This window comes from Diabrotica virgifera, chromosome 7 (genome assembly GCF_917563875.1).
Source record: "Diabrotica virgifera virgifera chromosome 7, PGI_DIABVI_V3a".
In the NCBI taxonomy this organism is placed as follows: Eukaryota; Metazoa; Arthropoda; class Insecta; order Coleoptera; family Chrysomelidae; genus Diabrotica; species Diabrotica virgifera.
In genome coordinates, this window is record NC_065449.1 from 94,993,029 (window position 1) to 95,007,100 (window position 14,072).

Genomic DNA, 14,072 nt, shown 5'->3' on the forward strand with positions numbered 1-14,072 from the left:
ATATTTATTTTAAAAAGTTACAGGGGTGAAAATAAAAAAGAAAATTTAGTGTTACAAGAAAGGTATGTTTTCCCGGGGTTCGAAATTACCAAAACTGTGAAAATCAGACACCATTTAAACTATTTTATTCAAGAAAACGTAAAGGAATTATAACGTGTGCAAGAGTAGGTTAAATCATATATTTCCACTGTCCAAAAGTGTCAACTGTCACTCTTCTCTCTGGCAATAAAAAAAAACTTTTTATTTATTATAAGGGACTTTCGGCCCTCGGTAATAACGTAATCTTTCATTCTGCGTTTAAATTTTTCAAAAATATTTATTAGTTATCTCAGGATTCGAAACAAATGAATGCATTTAAAACACATTGAAAATTTTGACAGGCGACATTTTGTGGCTTTCCCTTTAAGTCATTGTAACTTTTGTTTTAAAGAGTTTGTTGAAAATTATTTTCGGATTAGAAATCGAGACGAGGAAATAAATGTAAAATGTAATTCTCATTACAATTAATTGTGGTTTAATTCCATATAAAATAATATTTAACAAGAAAAGTTTCAAAACCTCTTTCGAAAAATATACTTAGACCGTCCGTTTTTGGTTTTCCAATCTTTTGAGTTTTATGTCTTTTCAATTCGATAATTTATACTCTAATACTAAAATTTAGTTTAAAAACAAACTAGAATTAAAACAATTGTATGTTATGTCTGAAGGTGAAAGTGATAAAACTTTTGATTTTACTGATGTATTTATAACTTTCAATAAGTACCGAATGTCTAGAAAATAGTGCGGCTATAAAACAGTTTTAGTTTTTATTGTGTTTATCATATTAGAGCTGTTTATATGATTCTAATGTTACATCTAAGTATGTTATAGGTATAGGTGAAACGTTCATTATAGAACATTCGCCAAACTTTACGGCGGACCTAATAAGCAAAGATAGGAAAACCGTCAAAGCCGTAGGTCTGTTAACAGGACACTGTAAGCTTAATAGACAGTTGAAGCTGATGGGATTGGCAGATGATGACCTATGCAGCATACAGATTCTGTTACATTCAGCAAAGAGCTACATTTAATGTTTAGTTTTGAAGTAATTAGATCTTTTCAAACGAGTTTAGAGGCTAGAGAAGGCAAGTAGTAATTTAATAATGGGCCCCAAATTAACTTTAGAAGTATTTGATAAACTTTCTTCTTTTCCAGTAAAATTTACTTTAGGATAACTTTTTAATTTTAAAATAATGTTTTCTTTATATGTATTAAGTTACTCACGGTAATTATAACAAGAGACTTTAAAGCCAGAACTTGGGCCATTGAAGACAACACTGGAACTCTGAGAACAAACAGAGAAGATATAGCAGAGACGTGGAGGTCGTATTGCAGGGACCTATATAAAGATGATCAACGCCAAGAACCTGTTAACCAAATCTCTGACGAGATGGAAGAAGAACCTGATATACTTAAAAATGAAGTAAGACTCGCGATCAGTAAGCTCAAATATAATAAAGCACCAGGTCCAGATATGATAACAGCAGAAATGCTCAAAGCCACAGAAGAAACTGGCGTAAAATTACTTCATCTACTCTGTAACCAAATATGGCATTCAAAACAATGGCCTGAAGACTGGACAAAATCTACAATAACCACAATTCATAAAAAAGGCAGCTTCCATAAATGCTACAATTATAGAACTGTTTCTCTTATATCACATTCCAGTAAAATAATGCTACATATGCAAGAGAAATTCCACAAGAGTAAACTGGATTTACCAAAGGTAGAGAGGTAGTATGTAGAGAACACCTGTCAAATATAAGACAGATAATCGAACAATCTAGGGAATTAAATATTCCACTGTACATATGCTTTATAGATTATCGTAAGGCGTTCGACAGGGTCAAGTCGAGACACCTATGGCAAATACTAAAAGAAGTGGGCGTACCCCAACACCTTATTTCGCTTATAACTGAACTATACGAACACACTACTGGATCAGTTAAAGTGCTTGACACACTTTCAAACGAATTTCATCCAGAACGTGGTGTCAGACAGGGATGTATACTATCTCCACAATTATTCAATATATATGGAGAGCATATTATGAGAAGAGCACTTGAAGGATGGGAAAAAGGCATCTCAATAAATGGTCATGAAATAAACAACCTACGTTTCGCAGATGACACAGCCCTTCTTGCAAATAGACAAGCAGGGCTGATTGATCTTATACGACTGGTTGAAAACGAAAGTCAAATATTTGGTCTGCAATTAAATTAAACATATCAAAGACAAATATCATGATAGTGGATAGACTACATAACAATCATCCACATACAGTGCGGTGGAATAAGTGTTGCCCCCCCCTGTTAACTTGTTTATTTTAAGAATATAAGCAAAACGCTCGGACAGGTCGATTTTTAAACTAACCATAGTATATTATAGCATCAACGTTTCGAACTTTATGCAATCCCTCTCCAGGTGACAGCCATAACTTTGATTTTTTTTAATGGGAAAGTACATCATGTGACACCTCATTTAAAAGCTCTTAAAATACTGAGTTCAAAAATGTATAACACTTTAATCCTGTTTGAGAGCGTAGGCGAAAAATTTCGGTCGAATTCTTTCTAAATGCAATCATTTTTTTCGAATCCTGAAAAAACCAATAAATATTTTTGAAAAATTTAAACGCAGAATGAAATATTACAGTATTCTCGATGGTCCAAAGTCCCTGAGAACTCCTATAATGTTTATTTTAATAAGTCACAGTGGTGAAAAAAAGAGAAAATTTAGTGTGGTTTTTAATTTCAAATATATCATTCAAAAGAAACTTTTTGTTTATTCTAAGGCATTGTCAGCCCTCGGTAGTAATCTAATCTTTCATTCTGTGTTTAAACTTTTCAAAAATACTTATTACTTTTCTCAGAATTCGAAAAAAATAAATGCGTTTAAAACGAGTTCGACCGAAATTTTGGGCCTGCGATCTCAAAAAGGATTAAAGTATTATACATTTTTGAAATCAGTATTTTAAAAGCTGTTAAATGAGGTGTCACATGATGTACTTTACTTTTAAAAAAATCAAAGTTATGCCTGTCACCTGAAGAGGGATCGCGTAAAGTTCGAAACGTTGATGCTATAATATACTATGGTTAGTTTAAAAATCGACCTGTCCGAGCGTTTTGCTTATATTCTTAAAATAAACAAGTTAACAGGGGGGGGGGGCAACACTTATTCCACCGCACTGTATAACCACAATTGATCGGTTTGAGGTTGTGAGCTCATACTTATATCTGGGATCATTAATTACAAACACAGAGTCACTACAGGAAGAAATAAAACGTAGATGTGATCTAGCAAAAGTCGCCACAGCAAAAATGACCACAATATGGAAGGACTGTCAAATTTCAAGAGCGTTAAAGACGAGGTTGATCAACTGCTTAATATTCCCAATACTGACTTACGGATGTGAATCTTGGACCCTGAGAAATTCGTAAAGAAGAAAGATAGACGCCACTGAAATGTTCTGTTGGAGACGAATGCTACGAATTCCTTGGACCGACCATAGAACAAATAATTCGATTTTAAGAGAGCTAAAAGTTAGCTAACGGCTCTCCAGTAAAGTCCATCTCCAACAATTAAAATACTTTGGACATGTTATGAGAGCCAACACAGAAAACATGGAAAGACTCATTATACAAGGAAAGGTGGAAGGCCGAAGATCACGAGGAAGATCCCCAACAAGATGGATCGATCAGATAACAGGAATATGCAAAAGACCTAGAGTGAGTTAAAAGAAATGACCAGAGACAGAGATCTTTGGAGACGGACAATACACGACATCACGTCGACCACTATTCTTCCTGGGGGGGGGGGTCAGGATTGAAGAGAGAGACTCACGGTAATGATTGCCAACTCCAGTTTCGGAGCAACGTTGATTTACTGTTTGGATATACTACAATTTTTGAATGTTTCAATTAATTTTCTGGATAGACGAAGGTTGATAATTTGGAGAAAAACGTAAGAATAAAAAGAAAGTAAGTACTTTTATTCCTTAAAAGCAACAACCTTAACATGAACATCAAAGTAAGGCTCCTGTTATTGTTCGTCCGCTATAACTTTTCCCATGCGTCACGATTCATTTTCAAACAAATTAAGTCAAAACATAAAGTGAAACGTACGCCGATGTGTGTAGTAATATATAAACTCAGTGACATTAGAAGTGTTACACCCAGAAGGAATCATTTCTTGAACTTAATTTTTTGGCAGCATAATGACTATATTTCAAGCATGCTATGATAACAATATCTATGTTTTATCTTTTATAGTTTTTGTAAAAATAAAGTTTTATCTTTAAACTTTTTTGTGAAAAGACCAATTTATGAAGACCGGTTGGCAGGGCCGCCGAGAAAGATGAGCGGGTCCCGGTACAAAGTGAAGAGCGGGAACCCACAAAAAGTAAAGAGCGAAAAAAATTGTTTCATTTTTATAAGAAATAAAAGTATCAATAATAAATAATAAGAAACATTTCAATATAAATTTTATTAAATTTTGATTATACATATTTTTGTATTTATAATAGGGAAATTTTTATAGTACAGGTTCTTTTCAAGTTTTCTGATTGGCAAAGATGTCTATACTTCGTCTAATATACTTACCGTTGCACGTCATCCGCGTCATCGCCCGTGACGTCACATAATATCAACACGAAATATTTAGGCGGTAGGTCTGTTCTTTTTTAGAATCATTTTGCCGAGTACACTGGAATTACAGCCACTAGACATATTTTATTATAAGTATACGCGTAGAAATAATATTTGAAAATTTCTATTAATAATAACTTTTAAAGCGTTTTTATGAAGCACATTTGTACGGAACACACTGTAACTGTAATCGAACAAAGGTGACAGTTTGACATAAATTGGTAACATTTATTTGACAGTTGCGGTGTTTACACTTCAGATTTGTTTGTATTCTACTTTTTGTTTTATTATATTTATTGTTTTTATTATTTACTTTAATGTAAGATTATAACTTAATTCTTGTTTTCTATTTCTAAAGTTTTTATTTATTTACAATGAATATTAATTTATTTTGTTGTATAATCCACTTCCGCAAAAATTATGTGATACATATATTTTATTTAAAATGAATTCAAGAATTTTTTGTAATTGGGCAACAATGTCAACTTAGATCTCTAACGTAGAAAATGACGTGCAACGGTAAGTATATTAGACGGACTGTATAATTTTCGAAAAATCGCACGATTTTACCAAATCATTATCAATAGCGCTTTTCATTCACAGTCATTTGTTTCGAGCTTCTGTCATATGTTGTATAATCCGTGTATAGTAATATTATACACAGATTACACAACATCTGACAGAAGATCGAAACAAATGACAATCGATGAAAAAAGCCCTATGCACCAAGTTGCTAGACCAGTGAACCGATCCTATTTCATTGTAGATCTCAAAGTATTTTTAATACGAGAAAGACAACTAAAGGATCTTTCCTCTTCAGCGGGTTAAATTTCTTAATTGCTTAAACAATCTATTTCACAGCAAAATATTTCGTCGGGCTCAAAATTATTAGTCGCGTCACTACTAGGCCCAGGCAAATCATAAAAAAATCTGACAAGCTTCTTGCGCCGTTTTTGAAATAAAACAATAAAATATATTTCAAAATAGAGGTAAAGCTCATATGAAATATATCCGAGTATTAATTAAACGCATTATGCACATAAAGTGAAAAGCAAAAAAAAAACGAGAAAAATTACGTCTTTGGTCTGGTCGACGTCGGGCCCCTTACATCGCCGAGCCCTGGTAAAATGTACCGGCTGTACCCCCCTCTCGGCGGGCCTGCCGGTTGGTACAGAAATTTTTAGTTATTATTCCTCAGTCTAATTGTATTCAGTGCAAGAATATACCTTGAGTTCGAAGACACCAAAATTACCACCATTTTAGCGATTTTGACAGGGGTAGAATTGCGGATCATGGGATCATACCTAAACCCTTTGAGATTTGAAGATGACATAATTTTAATAGCAGATACTATCCAATAATTAAATGAAATGTTCCAACAAATAAAGGAAGTTTCCGGAGGTGCAGGCTTAAAAATAAACACAGTCAAACAAAAATAATGAGCCAGGAACAGACAAATGTAACAATATAAAAACCTAACATAGAAAGTGTCGAACATTGTGTACACTTGGCTCGTATCATAAAATTGGGAAAACCAAATCATGATGCTGAAATTAAAAGAACAGCACAGCTAGCATGGGCCGCTTTTTTAAATTAACATATATCTTGAAAAACACCTCCATTCCCATCAACTTGCATTTTTGTTCACATTACTGTAGTTCTCTACTTCTCTTAAAGGATAACAAAAGGCTACCTTCCTTCATTGTCTTAAACATGACTGTATTCAAAAATTCAAACCGTCATTTACATTCCGAATCCGAAAATTATTCGAGAATTCTGCAAACTGAACTGTCGGCCGACAAAACAATCGTCCTGTGTGCGCACGGCGTAGTGTGATTAAATAGTCGGCCGACTTTTTAGTTTGAATGCAATCGGGAAGCCCATCAAACTTTTTTGTCGGCTGAGACTGAATCGGTGTAATGTGCGCATCCGCATACCTCTCTGTACTGATTAAGAAGCCGACCAAACTATCGGCCGATAAACAGTCTGCAGTTTGCGGGGGCTCTAAGAGACAAGATAAGAAACATTGAGATAAGGCGTGGAACGAAGATCAGGGATATCGTGGAAGAAATAATAAAAATGAAATGGAGCTAGGCCATTCACATAGACAGATATAATGATAGCGATGGAGACGGAGAATTCTAGAATGGATACCAAGGTGGACGACAAGAAGCATGAGAAGATCTCAAAGGAGATGGATGGACAGATGGTATAAGAGCAGTGGCGCAGGTAAACAGTGGATTTGATTAGCGCAAGATAGAGAAATATGGAAGCAAATGGAAGAGATCTACATTCAGGATTAGATGAAAATGGTTGAGGACGAGAGAGACAAATGTATTTATCAACATTTATAATTATCCCGGACTATAACAAAAACACTAATCAAATTCTTCCTAATTTACTCAATTAAACCAATATTACTACAGCGTTATCGGCGAAATAATTTTTATTGACGTGTGATATTTAACCAGAGATAAATACATATAAATTGTCTGAGGCGCGTGGATTCAACATTAAGGTTCACTGGTTGACACTTGGACAGTTCAAGTAATAAATTATAAACAAAAATTCTAAGCAGATACTTTAGTGAAAATTCAGGTTAATGCCAAATTATTAAATTAACAGTTAATACCAAATAATTAAAACAGGTAACAATAAAAAAAACGAAAAAGTTTTGAAACCCGATTAATCTGACAACGTTGCGCCTGATCTTGGCGGTTTAAGATATTTCTGTCGACTTATGCGCTCTTTAATTTGATCTTATTCTTTTCAAAAACCATTCATTTTAAACCCTTTTTGAATATAGAAATAACACTATAGAAGGTATTCTAGAAGAAGAACGATGCATTTAAATTCTGGTGGATGAGGGGTTAAATATACTTCTCATTTTTCCTTAAAATACATTAGTCATAAGTTTTTTTGCACCATATCTCGCTTAGTTTGAATGTAACCGACATTTAACAGTTTTCGTTTTAAAGGTCTTTTCAAGCACTACAAAATGTATTCGTAGCATTATACTCCTCAAAACGACAATTTCTCTGTTATTTTAAGTTGAATACACCGATTTGAGCATGCACCAAAAAAATCTTTTTTCACCTACCATCTCTTTTTTTATTAAAACTAGAAGATTTATGAAAAAATTAATCTCTCTGATTTTTCATAAACTACAAAAATGTTTTATATAGTTTTTTTTCACAATTTTTATGGTATTCCCAAAAAAAACAGTCTCTGAAAAGTGTAATTTTTCAATGAAAATGACAAATTTTTAACCACGAATAACTCAAAAAGTAATGAGTTTTCAAAAAAATTTATAAAACAGTTATTGCTTAGAATTAGGTTTTCTGACCACTTCCGGTGTTAGTTTGATAAACAAAATTTCCACCCCCTAGAACGGGTGGGAACACCCCTAAGTTAAAAACGTCATAAAATATAGCGTAGACGTTGTTTCTTGAGCTATTTTCTACTTACAGTGAAAATATCAAGTAAATTGATGCAGTAGGATGGAATTCGGAGCCAAATACCCTCACTGACTGCACTAATAGATACCTACATCATTCATACATGATTGCATTCACTTAAAGGTTCATTTGGATACCACAATAAAATCGCCAATCACCAATAATTGACATATCTAAATATTTAAAGAAGAGTGGATTGAAAGATATTTTCCCTAATTTTGATATTGCTTTGCGCATTTATTTTTGTGCCTCCCAGTTGCCAACCAACGTGTCCGCCGAAATGTGATTTTTGAGAATGTCAAGAATTTAAGATAGTCATGAAAATAATTTCCGATCAAGTATGGCGCAAGAACGTCTTAACAATTTGTCGATTTTGTCCATAAAAAGTGACTTAACAAAGGCGATAAATTATGACGACATTAAGATGATAATTTTTCCAAAGAAAAATCAAGAAAGAAATCTGATGTGATCGAACTGGAATGACAATTTTTATGTTCAGTGCCTATTCGTTTCGAATATTGGCGATCATTCTGGCTATAATTATTTTATTAACTGATGCTTTAAATAGATTAGTTGTTGTTGTGGAGAACCATTTCCTCAGGTTCTTTAACCATGATATTCTTCTTCTCTCAATTCCTCGCTTTCCGAATACTTTACCTTGAAGGATTATCTTCAGTAGTCTGTATTTAGTGCCGTTTCTCATTATGTGTCCGAGATATTCTAACTTTCTCCATTTAATGGTATACATCACCTCTCTTTCTTTGCCCACTCTTCGTAATACGGTCTCGTTGGTTATCTTGTCCGTCCATGATATCCTTAGGATTCGCCTCTCGAAGGCTTCAAGTTTCTTCTTCATTGCTTCAGTGAGTGTCCAGGATTCAACTCCGTATTACAATATTGAGAAGTAATAACATCGTAGGAGCCTTATTTTTATCTCCAGATTAAGGTTGTGGCTTTTAAAGAGTTTGGCCATGTTATTGAATGCACTCCTAGCCTTCTCTATTCTACATTTTATTTCTTGTGAGTGATCCCATTGTTCATTTACTATTGTTCCAAGATAGTTATACTGTTTTATTCGGTCCACTGGTGTATTATTGATAAGTAGTTGGGCGTCTCTAATTTTATGTTTGCTGATGATCATAAATTTAGTTTTTGATATATTTACTTGAAGTCCAAATCTTTCACTTACCTACTTCAATTACTTTGTTTATTAGTTGCTGTAAACTGTTCAAACTGTCTGCAAAATAACGGTGTCGTCTGCATAGCGGATGTTGTTTAGGCGTTCTCCATTTAGAAGTATTCCATGTTCGCAATTTTCCAAGGCTTCACTAAATATTTCCTCTGAATATAGGTGAAAGTATCCAACCTTGTCTAACGCCTCGTAGAATCTGGATCGCTTCCGTTGGTTCACCTCCAAGATTCGTTCTTATTGTGGCTGATTGGTTCCAGTATAAATTTTGTATTATACGTCGGTGTTTATCATCCATTTGGGCTTTTGCTAGAACATCCATCATTTTTCGGTGTTGAACTGTATCAAATGCTTTTTGGTAGTCCACAAAGCTGGTGTAAATATCGCAAGTCATATCTCTGCATCTTTGAAATAAAACCTGTAGACTAAACAGTGCGTTTCTTGTACCTATGCCTTTCATGAATCCAAACTGTGTGTCTTGTATTTTCGCTTCGCATAGCTTGTATATTCTACGATGTATAATTTTAAGAAAAAGTTTTAATGTATGCCTCATTAGACTTATTAGCCTATATTCTCCGCACTTTTTTGCTGCCTGTTTCTTTGGTAAGGTAATAAATTCTGAAACTAGCCAATCTTTTGCGATATTGCCTGTGTCATAGATATTATTGAAGATTTTACATAGTATTCGTAAAGATTCCTCATCAAGAAGTTTAAGAAATTCAGATTGTACTCCGTCTGGTCCTGGAGCTCTATCTTCTGTTAGTGATATCGCTGCTCCTATTTCTGCCACTAGTATAGGTGGTCCTGTTTCCGTAGGTATTGGGGACTGGTTCTCCCTCTCATCAAAAAATAAATTTCGTATGTAATTTGTCCAGGTATTATTGATACTCACTTTGTCCACGATTATCTCTCCATTGTCATTAACAAGTTTACTTATTCTTCTGTTTTTACATTTGCCTGTAATGTGTCTTACCTTCTTATGCACGTTGAAGTCGTCGTATTTACTTTGCAGAATTTCGATTTCTTGGCATTTTTTCTCCAGTTCTTTCTGTTTGGCTTCTCTGATCTTTCTCTGTATCTCTCGCTGTAATGTTTTATACATGGAGTTATCGTTCTTGTTTTTCCTTCTTTCTTCCATTAGTTGCAGAATCTCTGTCGTCATCCATGTCTTATTCTTACCTTCTTCGTTCTTCATAAAATTGTCTTTAATGTCATCTATCGTTTTATTAAGGGATTTTATCTTATCTTCTGTGCTTTCCGTTGTATTATCGATTTCTTTGAATTTTCTATTTAATGTTTTGCTGACTATTTCTTTTACTTCGCTACATTTCAGTTTTCTCATGTCATGTTTTTTTACAGTTTTTCCGCGTATTTTCTTTAACTTGGTTCTATACACGCCCACTAAAGGATTGTGGTCAGATTGAATATCAGCACCTGGATAGGTTTTAACACTGTTAAAACTATTTCGATATCTTTTGTTAACAAGCATATAGTCTATTCGATTTCTTATAATAACGTCTTTTCCGTTGTCTCTAGGTGATTTCCACGTATACAGGTGTCTAGGTGGTAGTTTGTAAAATGTGTTTAGCACGATTAAGTCATGCTCAGCTGCAAAGATACTCATTGTTTCTCCGCGTTGATTTCTCTCCTAATGCATATGGATCAATAAGTTGCCCTTCTTTTCCGTTACCTATTTTCGCATTGAAACTGAAAAAATTTTATGTATTCTTATTTAAATAAAAAAATCTGCTTGCAATTTTTTTTCGCAAAAATGGTACATGCTTGAAGGGCGGCTACTAGAGAATTGCCTAGGGCGTCAATTGACCTAAACGCGGCCCTGAGTATCTACCATTATTTTAACGGGTTATACACTCTTACTCCTGCTCGGTATATTATGCCATCTATAAAATGGATCGTCAAATTTATGGTAGGGGAGCCCAAGCGGGGATTTTTGCAGTTACTCGAGAGCGTCAGATTATCACATGGGGAACGCCTTGTACCCTGTACCCTGTAAATGTACCTCTACCATATAATATTATTGCCTCTTAATACAGGGGAGTTCGTTAGGGGGGTCCTAAAAAAATATACCCTTAGAAAAACTCGAAATCGTCAGATTAAGATAAGGTAAGTTAAGTGCATGCAAAACAGTGTATATTTAAAAAAATCTGACGATTTGAGCGGGGCGTACGGAAATGGGCGAGTCACAAAGTTTCACAAAAAAAGCAAATATTTCACGAAATGAATGTAAGATCGAAAAACTAAAAAATACGTGTTGTAGCAAGAAGAATAAGTGTGCGCGTGGCTTTACCTAATAGGTGTAGACCTGTAGACGTAGGCGTAGTGACAGTTCGAGTTCTGCAGCTAACTTCAGAGAAAGAGGTTAAGAAGATGCAAATCAACACGTCTCACACAAATATATTAAACCTAAAATAAACTGTTTGTACGTTTATTTCCCAGGCAATCCTACAGTGTTCAATATTTTTCAAAAATCTATCGAATGATACCAAACACGACCTCCCACTGAGAGAGGTGGGGTGTAAATTTAAAATTTTAAATACGAACCCCGCGATATTTCGCGAAATGAAATACGAGCCCCTATTTTTTATTGCAGATTTGGATTCTTTACGTAAAAATAAGTAAATTTTATTCGAGACATTTTTTCGAATAATGGATAGATGGCACTATAATCGAAAAAAAAAAAACGATTGTTGGAAATGGAAAATTAATTTAAAAAATGGAAAGTCCTCCACTTTATGGAAAACTTTAACTTTTTTTGGTTTTAGGACCGAATCTTCACAACTCAATAGGTCCCCATAACGCTCGAGTAACTGCAAATTTAGCATACTTTCCTTCCCTACTATTAGATCTTTGTTTATAATCTGTTCAATTTTGAACTCTAACTTTCGGCTCCAAAGGGATTTCGGCTATTTAAATGGGATTTATTTTTTTCTGATATATTTTCAGGATCCTGATAAAACTAATAAGTATTTTTGAAAAATTTAAACGCAGAATGAAAGATTGCGTTATTACCGAGGGCCGAAAGTCCCTGAAAACTTCTATAATGTTTATTTTAATAAGTACAGGAGTGAAAAATTAAATGAAAATTTAGTGTAATTTTTAATTTCAAATATATCATTCAAAAGAAAAATTTTATTTATTCTAAGGGACTTTTGGCCCTTGGTAATAATTTAGTCTTTCATTCTGCGTTTAAATATTTCAAAAATATTTATTAGTTTTTTTCAGGATTCGAAAAAAATTAACACCATGTCCGTGGTGATATTTTCCAAATCGAACATTCGCTATCTTTTGTCATACAATGCACTCAATCGAACAGAATGTGCTGAAAAGACAGTGACAATTTTGAGTGAGTTGCTTATTAAATAATATTGCTACTGTATTTGATAAATAATTGATTTAAGGCCATCGGTACATAATTCGCAAATATTTTACGGGTATCCCTACTTTTTCTGTCTTTACACGGCAAATTACGTGTAGTAAAATTCACACTGGTATGGATATGTAAACATTACTAGAATGTCATTCTATTTGAAAATGTCATCATTAATTTAAATAGATGGCTTTTGAATGTTCTTGGATAACTGTTATTTTTATAATTGCAAATTATTAATTCAGTTAATAAATGTGATAATTTTTTCACTAACTATGTATTCAGTGATTGTAATAATTTATATGTACAACAAAAACTAATACTCAATCGAGAAAAGAGGAAAAGTGTTTAAGTGAATTTTTAATAATATATTGTTACTATGGAACGCCTACAATAATTTTGAACATCTTTAACAACAAAATACTTGGATCACAGAATATATTATCCTGATGTATTCTCTGCTTGGATCTTCCACAAATAATACACAATAAATAACTTTTTATTAAGCTCACGTCTTATTATCAAATACACTATATATCAATATTATTTAATCAACAACTCAAAATATTCCCGATGCCATGTCAAATATTTAAAATTGTCACTGATTGTCACTGTCTGACTGATAGTATGCTGACAATATTCCATTCCACTGAGTGCGTTGTATGACAAAGATAGATTTGGAAATATTACCACGGACATTGTGCTCATTTTTTTCGAATCCTGAAAAAACCAATAAATATTTTTGAAAAATTTAAACGCAGAATGAAAGACTATATTATTACCGAGGGCCGAAAGAAGATCCTTAGAATAAATAAAAAGTTTATTTTGAATGAGATATTTTAAATTAAATATCACACTAAATTTTCTCTTAGTTTTTCACCCCTGTAACTTATTAAAATAAACATTATAGAAGTTCTCAGGGACTTTCGGTCCTCGCCAATAACGTTATCTTTCATTCTGCGTTTAAATTTTTCAAAAATACTTATTAGTTTTCTCAGGATTCGAAAAAAAAATGAATCCCCATTTGAATAGCATTGCAGCCGAAAATACGTACCCATCCTCTTAAGACGTGAAATTAATAAAATGTTATTTATTATTTATGGAAGATCCAAGCACATAATACACCAGGGTATATCCTGAAATCCAAGTATTTTGATGTTAAAGTTGTTCAAAATTTAACTAAACGTTCCATAGTAACAATATATTATTAAAAAAATCACTGTATAACTTTTCCTCTTTTCTCGATTAAGTATTAGTTTTTATTGCGTAGTATGTATGTATACATATAAATTATTATAATTACTGAATACATAATTAGTGAAAAAATTATATCATATTAATTAACTGAATTAATA

At 33.4% G+C, this 14,072-nt stretch overlaps 1 protein-coding gene across 5 annotated transcripts in view; it reads right to left on the reverse strand.

Moving 5' to 3' along the window:
* LOC126887846 (inositol polyphosphate multikinase) overlaps positions 1-14,072 on the reverse strand; it is a 203,350-nt gene that overhangs the window by 54,723 nt on the left and 134,555 nt on the right. The gene's annotated exons all lie outside the window — the stretch shown is intronic.